Here is a 20,816-nt window from a genome sequence, read left to right on the forward strand (position 1 = left end):
AAATGATATAGCCACCCTATTTACTAATGATGAGAAGTCTCGCTATTTTTTATATCCTTAAGATATTTCCATTCTCATTAAAGGGTGATGCTAAGACTTGGTATAATTCTCTTGCTCCTGGTTGTGTGCGTAGTCCCCAGGATATGATTTATGACTTCTCTGCTAAATATTTCCCTGCTCATAAGAAGCAAGCTGCCTTGCGGGGAATATATAATTTTGTGCAAATCAAAGAAGAGAGTCTCAATCCCACAAGCTTGGGGGAGGCTTCTCCGGTTACTTAATGCTTTGCCTGATCATCCTCTCAAGAAAAATGAAATACTTGATATCTTTTATAATGGACTAACCGATGCTTCCAAGGACTACTTGGATAGTTGTGCTGGTTGTGTTTTCAGGGAAAGAACAGTCGACGAAGCTGAAATATTATTGAATAAACTAGTAGAACGCCCGTGCGTTGCTACGGGCTATAATGCATACTTTAAATCGCAGATCTATCATACACTTCAGCAATTTCATTGATCAATTAGTGGATAATTATTTGATATCACAATGCTGCAATTTCTTCTATATGAGACGGTCCAAATGAAGAGAGAACAAAGTCTCCATCTTGACCGTAGGACATGAAGTTCAATGGGGCAGGGTCATGTTTCTTCATTGGAATACAATAACACTAAAGTCTAATTTGATATTAGGAAGTAGACACATGTATTAAGCTAAAGAAAAGCAATCTTATTTCTATTTGTGATAAAGTTTTTTGAATTAACTGTTCACATTACATCAATCCACAAAGCAAGGTAAATAAATTAAACAACAATCTTCCACGACACACCATGTCCTGTCATGAAGTGAATTCATCAATTGAAGTAAATAGCTACATAGAGATTGCAGCTTTTGTTACAATGTCTCCTGCATATCTTGGCAATTTGAGAACGTCATATTACTCTTTGACAGTTATTGATCATACTGCCTGCATATATTAGAGTCTGAATCTGAGTTAATGAACAGAGGAATGCCTCTGTATCACCACCGTAAAGTCTTTGCAATTGGCACATCTGTATTCATGTAATATTGTCGCTCTCTCCCCCTGAAGTCCTCCAACCGTATGTGTTCCAATACATAAGAATTCCTTGTTCTTGGAAAGGGGAAATTGAAATGGTTTCCTTTCATACAGTTAGTTCAATGCTTGTGCATTGTCACATACAAAAAAAATACTCCCTCCGTCCGGAAATACTTGTCATCAAAATGGATAAAAGAAGATGTATCTAGACGTATTTTAGTTCTAGATACATTCATTTCTATCCATCTTGATGACAAGTATTTTAGGACGGAGGGAGTGATATACACATCGAATGCATTAACTGTTGGTTGCATATATGAACATAATGCATGTCAAATGTCGTGTGTATAAAAATGCCCGTGCGTTGCCATGGGCCTTTTGTTGTATAATTCTTAATGAATTTTTGGGCCCTTCCAATGACATCGCCTCAACACCCTTGTCGATTAATTCTTTTTGAACGTTGACATAATCCATCTCCATCTCTTTCATACTCTGCAAAAATAAATATGTATAGAAACATACCTTTTGTATTATCATGCACAACAAATATATAAAGAACAATTATTTGTATGCATCTCTTCTGATTGTGTAAACCCCAATGATTTTTCAGTTTGGTTCACCATAAAGCTTTGTCAATAAAAAGCCATCAGTTTTGATCTTTGATCTACAAAAGTAAACATGTAAACAATATTAAAATAAAAAATAGAAAACTCATATACAATATATATTCATTGGTCAGATGCTGAATGCGAGTAGATGACCGTTTTTACTCGAAGTGAATGACATCATACTTTTTAGTAGAGTGATCCGCATTCCAATTTGAATAAACCGTAAGTTCACCTATATATCACCTGTTGGTAATTATGTTTCAAAAGAAATAGCAAACTCTGTGATGTTGCTTATGTTTCATTCTTATATCAAGATTGCAAGATTGTTTTCAGTTTTTAGAAATATTGTTGTAAATTTAAGATGCTTGCATTTCCATCATGAAGATAACTAATATCTTATTTAGAAGAATTCTTGCATTTCCAGCTTCAAGATAGGTAATATCTTATTTAGAAGGATGCTTACATTTCCTGCTCACCGATAGACAGAGCAACAAATTTGTTATTTGGATGTTGAGTTTATTTCATATTCAAAATGCAACATTTATGTGTCCTTATGTTCACTTCCTAGCATCATATGCAAACTTGCTGACAAGTGACAAATATGTAAATAGCTTGAAAAAAGTGGATAAACAACCTGTAAATTTGAATAGTTGAATGACCATGCATTGCCATGGAATAAAAAAAACATAGCGGTCGAATAATTGACTCAATGTAGAAATATGTTGGACAAGCTGGCATGTGGTTTCCATCCATACAGTAATAAACCTGATTCTCTCTCCATTTCTTGCCATTTCTTCGTAACCATCCTCTCCTTGCAAGAAAATGAAACGATATCTAATCTTCTCCCACCCTTCCTCATGTTCCACCTTCATGTACTTGTACAAATTGTATAAATTTTATCAATTCAAAAGAATATTTTGATTATATTTCTTATTTAAAAGTAATTATAGATGTACATGGTGGTTAATCCAACCTTAATTTTTTACCTCAACAAGGATAAAACTTGAAACTAACATAGAGCCTTAATTAACTGTCCCCTGTCCCCATTTCTTAAACTCCTCACACGCTACTTGCTTCATTCTCCCCGTGGCCACGCAACCATGCCTACCTGTGACCATGAAAATCAATCAATCATTAAAATTCATGATCTGACTATACAATTCACAAGATAAATGAAATCCATGTCAACTAAAATATAATTAAAAACACGTCGTTTGTGCTCTATAGCAGTGGTACATTATCATACGAGCCAGATTAGAGTACTCGTACCATGAAAAAGAAGGCACACAACATCTTGCATTATCACAAAATCATACTTGCACACATTACCACCAGTAGCAAGATAAACGAGGTGGATATCAGCTTTTAAAGCATGATTAGGAATCATGGCAAACTCTATTTTCAGAGTTAGAAAAAGACCAAGTGTAAGAATTGGAACAGATAAGAAGCGTACCAGGGCATGATGCCATTGGGTTGGATGTCATGCACTGGCTAATAGAGCTCCCTCCCTAACTCTTACGAAGCCCTCCCTACGACCCACTTCAGAGCAGCCGGTCGTGCTTCTTTCCAAGCCAACTTCTGCATCGCCGCAGATCAGCCAAAGGAGCTGCTGCCTGCAGCCAAGGTCACCTTCCACGCCGCTCAATTAGTCAAGCTGCATCTTTTGCTCAATCAAGTGCGGGAAGGAGTTTTGGAGAGAGGCAGGCACTACATGAACAAGAAGGACAGTAACTAGAATTAGAAGTCGGCTGCCCCGCAGCAGCAAGGCTATGTCTCAGTCAAAGTTCGACAGGGGGCAAAACAGTTGCTATCCTAATAGAAGTTCACGTCGATCCAGCCAAGCCAGTGCCATCATTAGAAAGTCCGGCCATTTTAGTTTCAGCCAGTTCAAGTTAGGGCAAGGAGGAAAGGAAGAGAGTAATGCAAGGATGTAAAGAATGAGGCGCTAGAACAGACTGGCCCGCAGGCTTCCAACCTGACACCGAGCGAGGAAGCTTACTTACCAGGGATGGATACCAGTTCAGATGGATTTCCGTATTCACTTATGAGGCTCGAATCTCCTCTTCCACACTGGCAGCACCTAAGTGAAACAGAAGTTTTCTTATCAGCGGACTGGGTATCGAGGTCAAATAGCAGTACGTACTGGCAGCCCCCCGATGTGGGGTTCCAGGGCAGAGGTCAGAGAATCTATATGGTCGGTGTCTCCGCATGCTTTAATTCCATATCCATAGCTGTCAAAATGACGTTAGTAGGATCATCGGTCGGGAGTCAAGTCAAGGGAGTGAAGTTGAGGGAAAAGCTCTTTCTCTCCAAGTTTTAGCACTGGCCTAAAACTGGATCAAAGATTGGAATCCGGAATCCAGGTCTCTTCTTTCTTATATGAGTTTATTTCTTAGTAGAGTAATGTTTCCCTTTCCTTGACTGTCTTCCCGGAGAGATTCCTTGATTTCGGTATTTCACTACTCTAGTTGGAGTAACGTCCCTTGCTATCTTCATTCTGACCTTGCCCTAGCGGCGCACAGTGACAAATCGAGTTCAGGTTCTGACCTGGCTCGTACACTAAACCTTACCAGTAGCTCTTGCTCTTGCAGCAACTGTTGCACTACAAGCACAAGCTATTCTTCTAACTTGCTTGACACACTGATGGACCTTGACACACTGATGGAACAATGCGTCCGACTCACTCACCTGCCGCCCTTTAGTAGGAATCTGAAGAGGAAGGAGCCTTAGCTGCTTCTATTCTATGCAATTCTCTTCTCATCCCTGCGCCTGCTCGGCACATAAACTAACAATCCTGCTACTTCTCCTTACAACAACTGCTAAAGCTGAGAGGCTAGGGGACTCGGGTCAGGGCGGGATGAGTGCTGCTATATGGTTTGAACCCTCTATCTGTAGATCATTCCTTTTACTGATTTCTAGCTTTTCGGAGGCACAAGTAGTTGATCACTTAGACGTACGAGATTCTGAAAGGATTGTTCCCTCTAGGCACATCTTAGGAAGGATTCCGTGTCCCTCCAACTCCATCCATTCGGCTGGCTCATCCTCATCATCCGAAAAGAAAACAGAGACAAAACAGATTTGTTTCAATGACATATCTAATCAGACTGAAATTGATGTCGAAGACACGATCATTCACATCAATTGAAGCAGGCAGGAAGGGCGCGGAAGCTACCGTTTAACGAATGCAATGCAAGCAAGGTAGCTTGTCCTGATATCTGATACCTATGTTTGCTCCTTATTTTATTAATAATTGATCCAATTTATACGAAAAATATGTAGGTTGAAGAAGTTATCAAGAAAAATGATTGGGATCTTTCAATATGCTGTTCTTGATATCATGTTTTTATTCTTGACCCTATCAAGTATGGATTCTAGATTGTTAGTTGGAGCATCCTGACCAGTCTAGTTTATTGTGATATGATCCTGAGGGACTCTTCAAATACATGTAGGGAGTCACACAGGTCTCCGACATATCAAATTGTATCTGGATTTGAGTCAGAGCATTTCCTCTGATTCCTAGCTCAGAAATCTTTGCTTTATTTACTAAAGATTGGAGCACACAAGCGCACACGCAGTAATCTGATTGAGAAAATGGATAGTTGCTGCCATCGATATTAAAGAGTCTGTCTAGTGCCAAAAAGGTCCTTCCAAGGCCTGAGCTATCAAATTCATGTGATACACACTTTGCTCTCTGCGGATCACACTCCCAAATAAATCCCAGATAATTACTAATGCACCGTTGAGTACACAGATTCTTTTCCTGTTCGTACTGGAGTATAGTAAGGAAAAACTGCTTGACCGAATCAAGGTCAAGATAACTTGGAGTTCAACAAAATGAACAGTAGCTAAATTGGAACTAAGGTGACCGATCATCCACCGGTGAGTAGAAATATGAATGTTGACTAGGGTCCCCTGTGCTCCCCAGCCAGCAAGCAGTTAGCTTTCCTCTAGAAGTCATGGAAGTGTGGATAAATCGACAGAAGGTTTTTATTTCTTAAAAAATCGCCCTAACCATCCTAAATATGGACGGAGAGCGGTCTCGAGTTTTTCGGGGTCCTCGAGATCGCATTGCCAACCTTGATCTAATAAGTGGTCTTAATTAATATGCAAGATAGGATAATATTATAAAAATGGTTGGTTTTGTTCAATACTTAGGTAGGGCTGACTACGCCACCTCAGCAGCTGGGACTGGAATTGCTTACAATGCATCTGGCCACTGACTGAATTCGAAGTAGGGCCAGTGTATAAAGACCGGCTTATCTCTCTTAAGACTTAGTCCACTTTCTACTAGAATCAGATTTTCTAGTTTGCAAGCAGAGGCATTTTCTTGCTAACAAGCCATTCTAGCAAACAAAAGAGCTACTTCTATCAAAGAGGAGCAAAGGCTAAGAGGAACTCCTCCCTTCATGTCTTCTTCCTTTCCAAGCTTGTTGCGGGGAATCTGGGCTCTTTTTCAGCCCCTAAGGACTGCTACTTTGATGAATGAGGCCTGACAGTCTTAATTCCTAATGCTACTCCTACTGCTATTGCTATTGTTACTGCTTTTGGGAATTGGCATCTTTCTTCATAGGGGCCTAGCCAAGGAAAGCTTTCCCATTAAATGAATGTGCTTGCGTACTCTTCGATTCCTGCGGGAAGTGTGGGACTAATTGAATTTCATTCTTGTCTGCTAAGAGAATTATTCTTCCTTACAGCTTGCATTCGATGCATCCACCGTACTAAGAGCTCCTTCTTGAAGAACCGATTCTGTAACAACCCCAAAGGCGAATCTATCTAAATAAACCTAAATAAAACTCCCGCCCACACCTTCATTCTTTTCCTCCTCTGATCTTAGAAAGCATACTGAACTTCACTCCAATCTTTCTCCATTAGCAATAAGAGACCCTTCATCTGACCTCCGGGCTACCCTGTCAATTGTAAAAAGTAGTTGAGTCGTGTCTCGCAGGAGCAAAAAGAGTGAAATGAGGACGTAAGCCCCCTAGGTCTTCCTCTTCCTTCTAAACTAATTGCTTTCGCTTGACTCTTCCAGTCAAAAAGTATACTGAGTGGTTGAATGAAAGCGAAAAGGAATGGCTTTTTCATGTACCAGATCCGGTGAGCCAAACATCAAGCAAAAATGGACATGCAATCAAAGAGTAAGGAGCAGTTATTTGCAATGACGGGTGGATTGGTCAAAGCTGCAAGGAGAGACTCGGTTATGGCGCGATAAAGAGCTTGCTTCAATGCTCGGATTCAGGTAGAAAGTAAGAGCAGTAGCATATTCATAGGAGAGCTTTGTACTTGAAATTAGTAGTCCCGGTAATTGGAAAAAAGCTCCGAATACAGATTCAAAGCATCAAGATAGGTAGTCCTATCATTAGTTGGCCAGTCATAGCAATTTAAGTAGAAAGCTTGCTTCGGGATCAGATCATTCAACTAAAGCTGTCAGGCCGGGTAGGCTTTGAGGAACATTGGGGGTTCCTTATGTTGTGACTGAGCAGATATGTCTATTGTGCCCGGCAAAAACAGATTTGCAAGGAGTTTGCCAAAGGCTTTCTCATTCGGAAAAAACAATTTCAAGTATATTTCCCTTCTCCATTCTCTGCTCGGATGATTGCCGCTTGTGTAAATTTCATTGTTGTGGGTCCCGTGTGTGCTCGAATAAGATTGTTTTAGGATTCTATTTAGTTGAATTTCTTGACTCCGCGGTGCTGGTTATCGAGTTTATGGCGCCGCCGACCATCCAAAAAGTCAAAGATGGCATCGGCATTTACTTATTATGCTCTCTTCTAATAGTGGTCCCTTGGTATTCAGGTTGTAAAATCCTGATAGGAAAGTCGACTGTTATACCTTGTTTTTGTAATGGCCTATCTTCTTTAAAAAGCCGAAAGATAAGGATTTCGCAAAACTTTTGCGTGCTACAGATCAGCTAGTCACGCTGCTGCCAACAAACATAAATATCAAGTTTTTCTTACTTGAGCAAACTCAATAAGGACAAGCATGTGGACTGTACATGATCCGAGAGAGACTCAGTCGAGCAACATAAATGAAAAAGGAAAAGTACCAACGTTTTGAGAAAATGTATTCAGTTAGTCATACAAGAATATGTTCAGAAGATAAAAATAATTTAGACACACCTCACGCAAATTCTCTCAAAGAAATTCTTCATGACATCTTCCGGAACCTACCTGTTCAGAAAAACAAAGTAAGAGAGCAAACATATGCAGCACAATTACCATCTCGGAACTTGTGGTGTGAAACCATCAAAGTACAAAAAAGATATAATATATTGTTTCCTTATTTATTTAATTTTGTTCCAGATTACAGTTGAAATGTTTATAAAGTACATATTCTTGGGTAGCATTTCTTTCTTATCTTGTCTGCACTATAAACAGATTAAGGATTAATATTATTACTGAGCTCAGAGATCGATCAACAAGTTGTATGCTCTAATTTACAAAAGAACTATGTGCATTTACTTACTAGAGGAAGAAACCAAGGTCAAAAGGCAAAACGGCAGTCTTCATATCGTGCATCAAGCATAACTATATTGCCTTATGAACTGAAGTAAAAAATAGAATTAACAAGCAACAGTACTAACAACCAACAAACAGTGACGAGACTATTGCTCTTGCGAAAATGTTTATCCCAACAAAGGATCGCGAACTTGCTAGATACACTAACTGAGGTTCATTCCCTTTGCTTGAGGAACTGTCTTAGGAACAACTTCAGAGTAGGTCGATTGAAACTTAGAAGAAATGGAGATACACATGTTAACTAATAAACTGACATTTGTCATTTTGTGATTGAAATTAACTATGAATAAGGACTCTGGAACATGAACATACAGTTGTGTGGTCGAAGTGCGAGGAATGTTGTTGCTGGCAGAAGAGCAATCATGAAAATCAGCGCAAATATGCTCAGGGTGATTTCGATGGGCACTCACTTGCTACAGCGGGTGCACCATTTAGCTGGCACAATATTGAATTTGCTATTTTTTTCTCAAAATAGAACTTTGCGAATAGTACGACACTATAGAATCAACTAAAGCTCAACAACATTATTGATGCATGTACATCTATTAATTAGACCAATAATGCTTCCATAAAGAATAATTAATCTTTACAACCCTTTCACTTGTGGTCATTTTACCAAGATAATAGTAATTCTAAAACATACAAATACAAGTTTTATCTACAAAATTAATTAACTAAATGATTCAAACAAGCACCGGTATTCCCGATTACATTAATCTCATGGAAAATGGTACAAGGAAAACGTTAGATAATTAGATACGGCAAAGGAACTTTCAATGAAGTTGTAGGAAAAAATAAGCTACTGCAGTTAATTTCAACATTAGTGAATCAACTGTAGGCATACCGGCTCCATCCTTTTAATTGCTTTTAATTCACAGTAAAGCTTGCAATGCTAAGAAAAAAAAGCAAGTAAGCAACCACCTTAATTTGTTAGTACGACATCAATCCGGCGCTTAGAAGCTTGCATACTGCGATAAAAAAAGTCAGAGAGCATGCTGTAGGTACAAGAAGCAAGCAAATAGCCAGGTTAATTAATTAGTAGGGCCTCGATCGCTTAGAGTAATTCAATTGCAGCTGGAAGACACAAGACCAGCCCACATGATTAACTAACTGTATTACATGCTCAGAGTCAAATTAGAGAGATGGCACGTCTTGGGATGAAATCTAGTTGTTGAACAAAAATTATGGTGACATTCTGCCCTGCCCAGAGTCGTAATTAATAGGTAGGTGGCGATCTAAATAGGAAGAAAAAGACCATGACATTTTTTGTACCATTGCAATAACACCGCATAAGCAAGTTTTCATAAAATTGCAACACGAACTGTCCTTTTTTTCAAACACACCTATCGTTGGGTTTGCAGAAACACCAGGTCCCTGGAAAGCAAGCTTGCTACAGTATGGTCTCTCCAAATGTTCAGCTCCGGCTGCGACAGAAGTATGCTTCAAGGCAACAAGAGAGTGATGGATTTATGTGGAGGGCATAAAAATATGGAGTAGAAGTTGTATTACCCTAAGAGCCAGCATTGGGGCTGAGAAATTAAACCTTAGATCCAGCAAGGAAGCTTTAGTATTTAGATCACATGATCGGAATATGCATTCGGCCTCCTCCTGGGGCATAGGATGTGCAGCTTCAGCAAGTAATGTATTTCCAGGTACCTTCAAGTGGTGTTTAGCTAGCAAAAAAATTCAGAGAATATTAATTTTCAGAAGCAGATAAACTCTGTAACAATCAGTCAAAGAACGGTGGTTTCCGCTAGTTCCAGAAAAGAAGAGGACAGGTTCCAAATGATTGGATATGTTGTGCTTGGTCAATATAATTTTAGTAAATATCACACCATATACCTTCAGAGTTCTGGTTGACAAGCATCTTTAGATGCCCAACCTTCAGTCAAGATGGCAATGGCATCATCTTCTCTCACCTACAGGCTACAGTCCTCTTCTACTCTTGTTCCTCCTGACCTACTCGTGCAGCGCATCGCCCAATGGTCAACCCTCCTGTCCACCTGTAAAGTGGGTTGGTCCGGTGTTCTCATACTGACAATTCTCAAACATGACAAATTTTTGCATGATATTCAGATTGCATCACCGGACGGGAAACAATGGTCCTGGAAATTAATCAAATTACCAACGTCTCGCCATGAATCTATGGACGGCGTCATTCTCCCAATCGGAATCCTCGTGGTCCCAAATGCTAAATGGTTCAAACTATTTAAGAGAACCGCACCAGTCAATCGAAAATGAAACAATGAGGATATGAACCAAATACTGTGTGTGAACATTTTGTAAACCTCTGTATCCATTGAAGCTTCAGGGATATCTCATCGACTATGTCGGATGCCAGGAAAAGGGCCAAAAGTACCCCTTGGTTTAGAGGAACAGAGTTCGCTCCACACAACCCTTGTAAATCAACCTGGCCGAATGGGCATTTGGAGTATCAGGCACAATTATACATATGATAATTAAAACTGTGGATGACTTGATAAAACTGAGAAATTGTAAACCTTGCAGGGTTGAAAGCCAAGCTCATTTATACATATATAAATAACAAATAACTTTGAAGGCATACATGTAACTGTGTTCTACATGTACAGAAATAATTCTCTCGTAAGGTTGTACCATATATAACATAAATTTTCAGTCACTTCGTTCAGTTATGCAGAGATGGCGTTCTCATTTCCGACTCCTAGTGGAGATAGAAAAAACAAATTTCTTTGGTTCTCCAAGTAGTTTGATTGGTAAAAAAACACATGGCATCAGGCTCCTGTAGGTTCAGCGATGGATGGTTGAAAACTGCAAACAACACACTCAAGTGATTGTTAGAAAAAACAAGCAACACAAATAGAAGTTCCCTCGGTTAGCAATATATAGTGTACCACTTAAAAAGAAACTTGGATGCTTAATTAAATTTTGTGTATGCTTCTGTTTTAGAAGCCTAATTGGTGCTAGGCAGTTGAGAAGCTTACCCCAACTGTTGCACATGATTTAGCACTATAAGATGGTAATACAAATATTCATTCTACTCTAATGCGAAAAAGATCAATAATAATAGAACAGATGCACAAAGATAAAATAGCACCTACAGACTCACCTGTATGCTATGGATCTTCCACCTCGCAGACTCTGTCAACCTGCTTAGTGCACGGCAACGGTGCTGCTTCTTCTGTTGCATCCGCTCTTGGGCTCCATGACGTCTCCTCCTCCCAACACCTCCCCTCTCCCAAGCGTGTCAAATGTCAAATGTCAAATGTCGTGTGCATATCAAACTGCAGTCTCATGTACTTCTTAACCCCTGTGCTCTGATCTAAGCAATTTATTAGAGCAGGGTACTCACATCGGCAAGATCGTGTGTTCTACACACCTGCTTCACCCTGCATGTTGTCAACATGGGAAAAAATGCTTCTCAGAACTCAACTCACACACACACACACACACACACTGTCCAAACACTGAAATATGTCGCAATGAAATAAAACTCACTACATATCGACACACTATTTCGTAATTAAATTTTGTCCTCTCAACATTGACCTGCTTTTCCAATATCTGATCCCAAAACCTTTCTCCCAAGAGAATAGGTTGTAAAAACCACACGTCTCTATCATAAAGAGTCAAAACTTGTCCCCAGCACCAGTACAATCACATTATGTATTGGATAGTCAGCGAATCCCCTTATCTCTTTATCAAGAGTTTTCGCCCGATAAGGGCATGGTGCCGCTGATGCAATCCTTACTCTGCACCAATGTTTCCTACTGCTCAGCTGAAATCAACATAAAAGACCATGTCCGTTAAATTAAATCGACATACATGCATTTCTAAACTTTATATAATTCATCGGCGTCACATAGCTAAATTGCAATTATTCCATGGTAGAAATAGCTGTCTCGACTAAATATCCATCAAAAAACTTCCCAACAGTGAGACTGTCATTAGTAGTACTATTGTATTTCTATTAGTTACCTTATATTGGATTCAATCAAAAAAATATTATCCTCAGAACAAGCTCAGCATACGGACGCAAATCTATCTGTAGACTGCTAGTACACTCAATACCGGCATCACGTACTGAATCACTGATGACGTGTACCAAGTGAATTAAAATCAGTAAGTTTTACGGGTTACTTTTAAACCAGTCCAGCCCGGCTGCCTGGGGTTCATCTTCCCAGTTAATAGCTCGGAGACCTGGGGTGAGATCTCCCTTCCTCTGTACACCCTGGTTTCTTCCTTGCAGAACTGTGCATCTATGTTCATGGCCGCTTCTGGCGCTTGTTCCAGTTCCCCTATTACCGTCGTCCACCTCTTCAAGCCCAGAGAATAGAGCAGAGAAATAGTTAGTAGAAATCACACTAAGGATAATAACAACAAAGATTAACTAACCTGCAGATAGGCCACAGCGCCTACGCCTCCCGTGCACCTACTCCTTCCTGCTCGCCCCACCAGGGAGGATGCCACACGCGCGCTGCCGTTGCCGTGTGACTCAGCCGCCAGCTAGCCTCCGCAAGCGTCGCCGCATCACTGAGCCCATCCCCGGTCCCTTCCTCCTCTCTCCCATCTCTCCTCCGATTCCTAGCCGCATCTTTGATGCAGGACATGGCCGCTGCTGGATCCACTCCGTGCGCGAGCGCCTCAAACCGCCCCTGTCCAGATCGTCGTCGGCCCTATGTAGCCCGACTGGGGATCGCCACGTGCCCCGCCCACATCGATTGATCTGCGTTGCAGAGTGGAGGGACGTCGTTAGCAGGAGGAAGGGGAAAAGAATGGCGTGCACCTGCGGTTAGGGGAGAGAAGATTAGCGGCGGCAGTTAGGGGAGGATCAGCGCGGCGGCTAGGGTTATCGGGAAGAGGACATGCGTCTGCGTAGGTTGAGGCGAGACCGAGGAAGAGGGAGGAGTTGGATCGAGCGGAGCGATGCGGAGGGGAGAAACCAACAAGGAGCAGCGGATGAAAAAAATCTACCAAAGTTAACCTACGAAAAAAAACCAGACGAAAATGGTGGGACGAAAATTAACCGGCGGAGACTACCAACTGCTACATTAGAAGTAGAGATATGTTGACTAATGAAAATAATTGGACTCTTCCTGAGTCAATTCCTGAAGCGATTCCTGAACCAATTGAGCCAACTCCTGAGCCTATTCCTGAACCCACTCTGAAAAAGAGAGGTGTTTTATTTCTCAGTCCTGAAGATATGCAAGAGGCAAAGAAATCAATGAAAGAAAAAGGTATTAAAGGCAAAGATGTTAAGAATTTACCTCCTATTGAAGAAATACATGGTCTTAATATACCGCTTGTTGAAGAACCACATTGTCTTGATAACCCGACACACGTAGTAAAGGTAAATTCTCTCTATAGATATGATAAAGTTGAAATCCCCTCTACTAAATTTCATAGCCCATGCTTAGATGAATTTGATGACTTTATGGCCAGACAAGAAAGTTTTAATGCTTATGTTGGTAGAGAGTTAAAAAATAATGCTTTCGAGATAGGACGCGTGAGCGATAATATGGCTATAGTTAAAGATGAACTCAAACTGGTTAGCAAGTATGCTTCTATGGTTGCTACTCAAGCTGAGAAAGTACTTAAAGCTCAAAATGATTTGCTTAAGGAATTAAATAATAAAAATGACTTTGTTGTTAGAGTGGCTACTAGAACTGGTAGAATGACTCAGAAACCTTTGTATCCTAAAGGCAACCCTAAGAGAATCGAGCAAGATTCTCAGAGAAACAATTTAGAGGCACCTAGTTCTTCTAAAAAGAAGAAGAAGAAAAACGATAGGACTTTGCATGCTTCTAGTGAACCTACTGTAGACACACCTGAGAATCCCAATGATACTTCTATTTCTAATGCTGAAACTCAATCAGGTGATGAACATGAACCTAGTGATAATGTTAATGATAATGTTCATATTGATGCTCAACCTAGCAAAGACAATGATGTAGAGATTGAACCTGCTGTTGATCTTGATACCCCACAATCAAAGAATTAATATTATGATAAGAGAGATTTTGTTGCTAGGAAGCACGGTAGAGAAAGAGAACCATGGGTTCAGAAACCCATGCCCTTTCCTCCTAAACCATCCAAGTCAAAGGATGATGAGGATTTTGAGCGCTTTGCTGAAATGATTAGACCTATTTTCTTATGTATGCGCTTAACTGATATGCTTAAAGTAAATCCTTATGCGAAGTATATGAAGGGTATCGTTACAAATAAAAGAAAGATACCGGAAGCTGAAATTTCCACCATGCTTGCTAATTACACTTTTAAGGGAGGAATACCAAAAAAACTTGGAGATCCGGGTGTACCAACTATACCATGCTCTATTAAAAGAAATTATGTTAGAACTGCTTTATGTGATCTTAGAGCCGGTGTTAGTGTTATGCCTCTCTCTTTATATTGTAGACTTGAATTGAATAAGTTGACACCTACTGAAATATCTTTGCAAATGGCTGATAAATCAACTGCTATACCTGTCGGTATTTGTGAGGATGTGCCTGTTGTGGTTGCAAATGTCACTATCTTAACGGACTTTGTCATTCTTGATATTCCCGAGGACGATAGTATGTCTATTATCCTTGGTAGACCTTTTCTTAATACTGCAGGGGTTGTTATTGATTGCAACAAAGGCAATGTCACTTTTCATGTTAATGATAATGAGCATACGATACACTTTCCAAGGAAACAATCTCAAGTTCATAGCATCAATTCTATTGAAAAAGTTCCAACTATTATTATTGGAGGTTTTGAATTTCCTCTCCCTGCTGTCAAGAAAAAGTATGATATTCTTATTGTTGGGGATTTTCATATCCCCGTTGAGGTAACTTAGTGTTATTCGAAATTTCTCCGGTTTCGTGTTATTCGGAATAAGTTTGTTAACAAGACTTGATCAACCTTGTTAGTGGATTCATTTTGATGATCACGAGATGGATGAAACTAGAAGGCAAACCTTTTGTACCCTCTTTTTATTTTCTGTTATTTAGAATAAATAAAGCGAAAATAGTATTATCCGTCTGTTTTCTGAATTATCCGTGCATTAAAAAAATATCCCGAAAATAAAAGTGCTCCAAATGCCCTGCAAATTTAGTATGATTTTTTATGGAATATTTGAGGATTTTAGGCACTGAAAACACTGCAGGAGGGGCAAGCACCAGGCCACGAGAGTGGAGGGCGCCCCCTTCCTTATAAGGGCGCGCCCCCTGTCTCGTGGGCCCCTAGTGGCCCCCCTCCACTTATGCCAGCACCCACACACTTCATTTTCTACCCAAAAAAATCCCCATCCAGTTCAAGCACGAGTTTTAGCTCATTTTGCTGCGATTTTCGATCTCCTTGCTGAAAGCTTCATTTGCAAAACTGCTTTGAGAGATTGTTGCTTGGTATGTGACTCCTCCATTGGTCCAATTAGTTTTTGTTCTGGTGCTTTATTCATTGCAAATTTTTGCTGCATAGGTGATCATGTTCTTGAGCTTGGATGTTGAATTTATGAGGTCCTAAGCAATTCTGATGCATGATATAGGCTCTAGGCACTTGTAGGAGTAGTTGCTATGAATCTTGTTTAGTTTTATTCACTTTTATTTTGAAGTTACTAAAATTTCAGAAATTTTCAGAAAATGTGAAGGAAGTTTTTGAGGGGCTCTTCTAGCCAAAGCTCCCAGGAAAAACAAGCCAAAGAGAAGGAAAAAGCCAAGTATAATCTTTCTCGCTTAGCAGAAGTACGGTCGTGTGAATGACCATGTGAGGATTTCTTGAAAGAAGCTGGAATTCATGAAGATTTTTATTCTTTGATCGAGACTGCAGGCCTCGCAGGTTTTATCAACGACCGGATCGATCAGTATCTTTTACTCACCAATACCTTCGTGCAGAACTTTTATTATTATCCTAAAAAGTCACCGCGTGCAGTATCATTTCATTTATATGATGAATTCAAAGAAATGTCTTTACGTAATTTTTGTGCGGTGTGTAGGATACCTTATGAGGGAGAATTAGAGGAACCCCATCGTGAAGATGTGGATGGCTTTGTTAAAACTATCGCTGTAGAGGAGCCAAAGAAGGGTTCCGAGACAAAAGTCTCTAGCATACACTTTCCTATTTTACGCTACTTTGCCATATTTGCTAGTAGATGCTTGATTGGTCGTGGAAATAGTGGAAACCTTAGTGTTCCTAATATTATCATTCTTCAACATGCCTTGCTTGGAGACAATACTTTTAATATGGGTGTCGTCGTTGCTAAACGGCTAGCCCTGAATCGTAAAAAAGGCCCCATATTTGGAGGTATCTATGATGCACGTCTTTCTAGACATTTTCAGATACCCATTAGGCACCATGAGAAAGAGGAGACAAAATTGCCTCCTCACATTTTAGATTACAAGAGCATGGTAGAACACAAGTTTATTGTTGACAACGAAGATAGGATGCTCTTGTATAAACTTAGATTTAATAAGAAACACATTGAGATTATTATTTTGCCTGCGCCTCTGTTGTTTCATTTGCTTGCAGAAAATTTTCTCGTCACACCAGCGGCGGTGTATGCTCATCGAGCCCAAGCATCCACTCCAGAACCTGAACCTAAGCCGGAACCTGAACTGGACCCTTATCGTGCATCATCTGTCCAGTGGGATCCGGAGATGACCAGCCAGTGGTATCCTGATTACACTTCCCAATACACCGGGGAGAGTAGCAGCGGTCCTTGGTACTAGACCAACTTAGGCCAAAAGCCTAAGCTTGGGGGAGTACGTATTTCTCACCGACTTTACATTCATGTTCACATACTAGTCGTCGGTGCTCATACTCTTTCATTGTATTATCCATGCTAGTTTAAATTTCTTTTTCTAGTTTTCTTGTTGTGTGTTTGATAAACCTTAAGAAAAACAAAAAAAATAGTTAGTTTAATTTCCATGCTTGTAGTAGAAATTAAAATGAAAATCCAAAAAGATTTCTAGTTCTTCTTTTTACTTGTTGGGAGCTTTCCCATGTAAATAGTTTTATTTTCTTTTCTTTCCTTTGGGGGTCGAGAAGACCATATTGAAAATGCTTAGTGGCTCTCATATGCATGATTGTTTATTTAACTTAGAGCCCATATTACTTGTCTTCTCTCTTGAGTTGAATGCTTGCAGATTCCGGCTTAGTCCAATGCACGTGCACTCTTATTATTATACACATCGTTCGGTCGTGCAAGTGAAAGGAAATAATGATGATATATGATGGACTTATTGAGATGAGAAAAGCTGGTATGAACTCGACCTCTCTTGTTTTTGTAAATATGATGAGTTCATCGTTTCTGAGTCAGCTTATTATGAAGTAAACATATTTGCAATGACATTTAGAGATTATAGTTGCTTGTGCCATGCTTGATTAGCTATGAGTTATAATGGTTTACCTTTCGTGCCAACATGCTATTAGAATGATTATGATGTGGTATGATGGGATGGTATCCTCCTTTGAATGAATTGAGTGACTCGACTTGGCACATGTTCACGCATGTAGTTGAATCAAATCAACATAGCCTTCATGATATTTATGTTCATGGTGGATTATATCCTACTCATGCTTGTATTCGGTGTGAATTAATTTTAATGCATGTTTATGACTGTTGTCACTCTCTCAGTTGGTCGCTTCCCAGTCTTTTGCTAGCCTTCACCTGTACTAAGCGGGAATACTGCTTGTGCATCCAAACTCCTTAAACCCCAAAGTTGTTCCACATGAGTCCACTATACCTTCCTATATGCGGTATTTACCTGCCGTTCCAAGTAAATTTGTATGTGCCAAACTCAAAACCTTCAAATGAAATTCTGTTTTGTATGCTCGAGCAGCTCATATTACAACTAGGTCTGCCTATATCTTCCATGCTAGGTGGGTTATTCTCAAGAGGAGTGGACTCCGCTCCTCATTCACGAGAAAGGGCCGGTAGCCGAGATGCCCAGTCCCATGATCCAAAAAGATGAAAGCAAATCAAAATAATTAAACAAAACTCCCCCGGGGCTGTTGTTAGTTGGAGGCACTCGTTGTTTCGAGCAAGCCATGGATTGATGCTTGTTGGTGGTTGGGGGAGTATAAACCTTTACCATTCTGTTTGGAAACTGCCTATAATGCATGTAGTATGGAAGATACAGCCATCTCATAGTTGTTGCGTTGACAGCAAAAGTATGCCGCTCAAAATATTATTCAATCTCTATTTTAAAATCAAGCTCTGGCACCTCTACAAATCCCTGCTTCCCTCTGCGAAGGGCCTATCTATTTACTTTTATGTTGAGTCATCACCATTCTTATTAAAAAGCACCCGCTGGAGAGCACACTATCATTTGCATTCATTACTATTGGTTTATATTGGGTATGACTTGACTGGATCTCTTTTACCATGAATTACAATGTTTAGTCAGTCCTTGATCTTCAAAGGTGCTCTGCATTTATGTTTTGCGGTCTCAGAAAGGGCTAGCGAGATACCATTTTGTTATATCATGTTATGATTATTTTGAGAAAGTGTTGTCATCCGAGTTTTATTATTATGGCTCGCTAGCTGATTATGCTATTGATATGAGTAATTGTGAGACCTAAGTGTTATTGTGAGTATGGTTAGTTCATAATATTTGCTGAAACTTGAATGCTGGCTTTTCATGTTTACAACAACAAGAGCAAACAGAGTTTGTAAAAGTTTTTGTTTATCACTTTCAGTTTATCAACTGAATTGCTTGAGGACAAGCAAAGGTTTAAGCTTGGGGAAGTTGATACATCTCCAACGTATCTACTTTTCCAAACACTTTTGCCCTTGTTTTGGACTCTAACTTGCATGATTTGAATGAAACTAACCCGGACTGACGTTGTTTTCAGCAGAACTACCATGATGTTGTTTTATGTGTAGAAAAGAAAAGTTCTCGGAATGTCCTGAAAATCCACGGAGGCACTTTCTGGAATTAATAAGAATTTCTGGGCGAAAGAAATACACCAGGGGGCCCACACCCTATCCACGAGACAGGCCCCCCCTATAGGGCGCGCCCCCCTATCTCGTGGCCCCCCTGAACCTCCACCGACCTCAACTCCAACTCCATATATTCACGTTCGGGGAGAAAAAAATCAAAGAGAAAGTATCATCGCGTTTTATGACACGGAGCCGCCGCCAAGCCCTAATCTCTCTTGGGAGGGCTGATCTGGAGTCCATTCGGGGCTCCGGAGAGGGGGATTTGTCACCGTCGTCATCATTAACCATCCTCCATCACCAATTTCATGAATATATGTGATGCTTGTTGGACGGTGATGGGTTGGATGAGATTTACCATGTAATCAAGTTAGTTTTGTTAGGGTTTGATCCCTAGTATCCACTATGTTCTGAGATTGATGTTGCTATGACTTTGCTATGCTTAATGCTTGTCACTAGGGCCCGAGTGCCATGATTTCAGATCTGAACCTATTATGTTTTCATGAATATATGTGTGTTCTTGATCCTATCTTGCAAGTCTATAGTCACCTATTATGTGTTATGATCCGACAATCCCGAAGTGACAATAATCGTGATACTTCTCGGTGATGACCATAGTTTGAGGAGTTCATGTATTCACTATGTGCTAATGCTTTGTTCCGGTTCTCTATTAAAAGGAGGCCTTAATATCCCTTAGTTTCCGTTAGGACCCCGCTGCCACGGGAGGGTAGGACAAAAGATGTCATGCAAGTTCTTTTCCATAAGCATGTATGACTATTTACGGAAAACATGCCTACATTACATTGATGAATTGGAGCTAGTTCTGTGTCACCCTATGTTATAACTATTACATGAGGAATCACATCCGGCATAATTATGCATCACAGATCCATTGCCTACGAGCTTTTCACATATTGTTCTTCGCTTATTTACTTTTCCGTTGCTACTGTTACAACTACTAGAAAACCCCAAAAACAATTATCTTTACTTTTCCCACCATTACCTTTACTATCATACCACTTTTGCTACTAAATACTTTGCTGCAGATACTAAGTTATCCAGGTGTGGTTGAATTGACAACTCAACTGCTAATACTCAAGAATATTCTTTGGCTCCCCTTGTGTCGAATCAATAAATTTGGGTTGAATACTTTACCCTCGAAAGCTGTTGCGATCCCCTACACTTGTGGGTTATCAAGGTACCTGTGACGCCCGGATAGTTAAGCTACAGTAACCCTCTACTAATGGTGCCATGTCACCTCTGTCACTGAAATTAATCTCGGGTTAATTCGAAACCGCTTAAAAATTCAATTTAAATTAATGTCAACAATAAAAGTTTTCAAAAGTTAAAACATAAATGTTTGGTGGGTGCCGAATATTACAAGGGTAAATATAATAAAGCAAACACATTTTTATAAAATGCCTAAATGATTTAAAATGAATTAAAACAGAAAAGAAAATAAATAAAAGAAAGAAAATACAAAAGGGGAAAAACAAACAGAAAACAAAAAAAATAAAGAACCCCCCCCCCACTGGGCTCCGGCCCAGCAGGCCACATCCCTACTAGGCCAACCCACCGGCCTAGCCGGCCACCCCCGCCCCCACTCCCTTATCCCCTCTCCCCCGTAACCCTAGCCTCCAACCGCCCCACTTCCCCCTGCATCGCCCACTCCTCACCCTCCCCCGATCTGGATCGAGATCGGGGGCTCGACGCCGACGCCGCCCGGTGCTGCCACACCTCAC

General features: G+C 40.3%; 1 long non-coding RNA gene across 22 annotated transcripts; it reads right to left on the bottom strand.

Annotated features, from left to right (window-relative positions):
• Positions 1-705: 705 nt before the first annotated feature.
• LOC119341653 lies at positions 706-13,090 on the bottom strand. Of its 22 annotated transcripts, none has more exons than XR_005165207.1 (14): positions 12,552-13,090; positions 10,466-12,473; positions 10,303-10,382; positions 10,020-10,180; positions 9,721-9,850; positions 9,521-9,617; positions 9,099-9,145; positions 7,779-7,829; positions 3,666-3,742; positions 3,116-3,369; positions 2,649-2,770; positions 2,297-2,537; positions 1,577-1,718; positions 706-1,129 (listed from the first exon to the last, which is right to left on the bottom strand). It is a non-coding gene; the product is annotated as an uncharacterized LOC119341653 (long non-coding RNA). The 22 variants fall into 22 exon arrangements; XR_005165215.1 differs by lacking the exon at positions 706-1,129 and having other exon boundaries at positions 1,521-1,718; positions 10,466-11,934; positions 12,297-12,473; XR_005165213.1 differs by lacking the exon at positions 706-1,129 and having other exon boundaries at positions 1,521-1,718; positions 10,466-11,545; positions 11,706-12,473.
• Positions 13,091-20,816: the final 7,726 nt, after the last annotated feature.

The sequence above is a fragment of the Triticum dicoccoides genome, chromosome 7B (assembly GCF_002162155.2).
Source record: "Triticum dicoccoides isolate Atlit2015 ecotype Zavitan chromosome 7B, WEW_v2.0, whole genome shotgun sequence".
NCBI lineage: Eukaryota > Viridiplantae > Streptophyta > Magnoliopsida > Poales > Poaceae > Triticum > Triticum dicoccoides.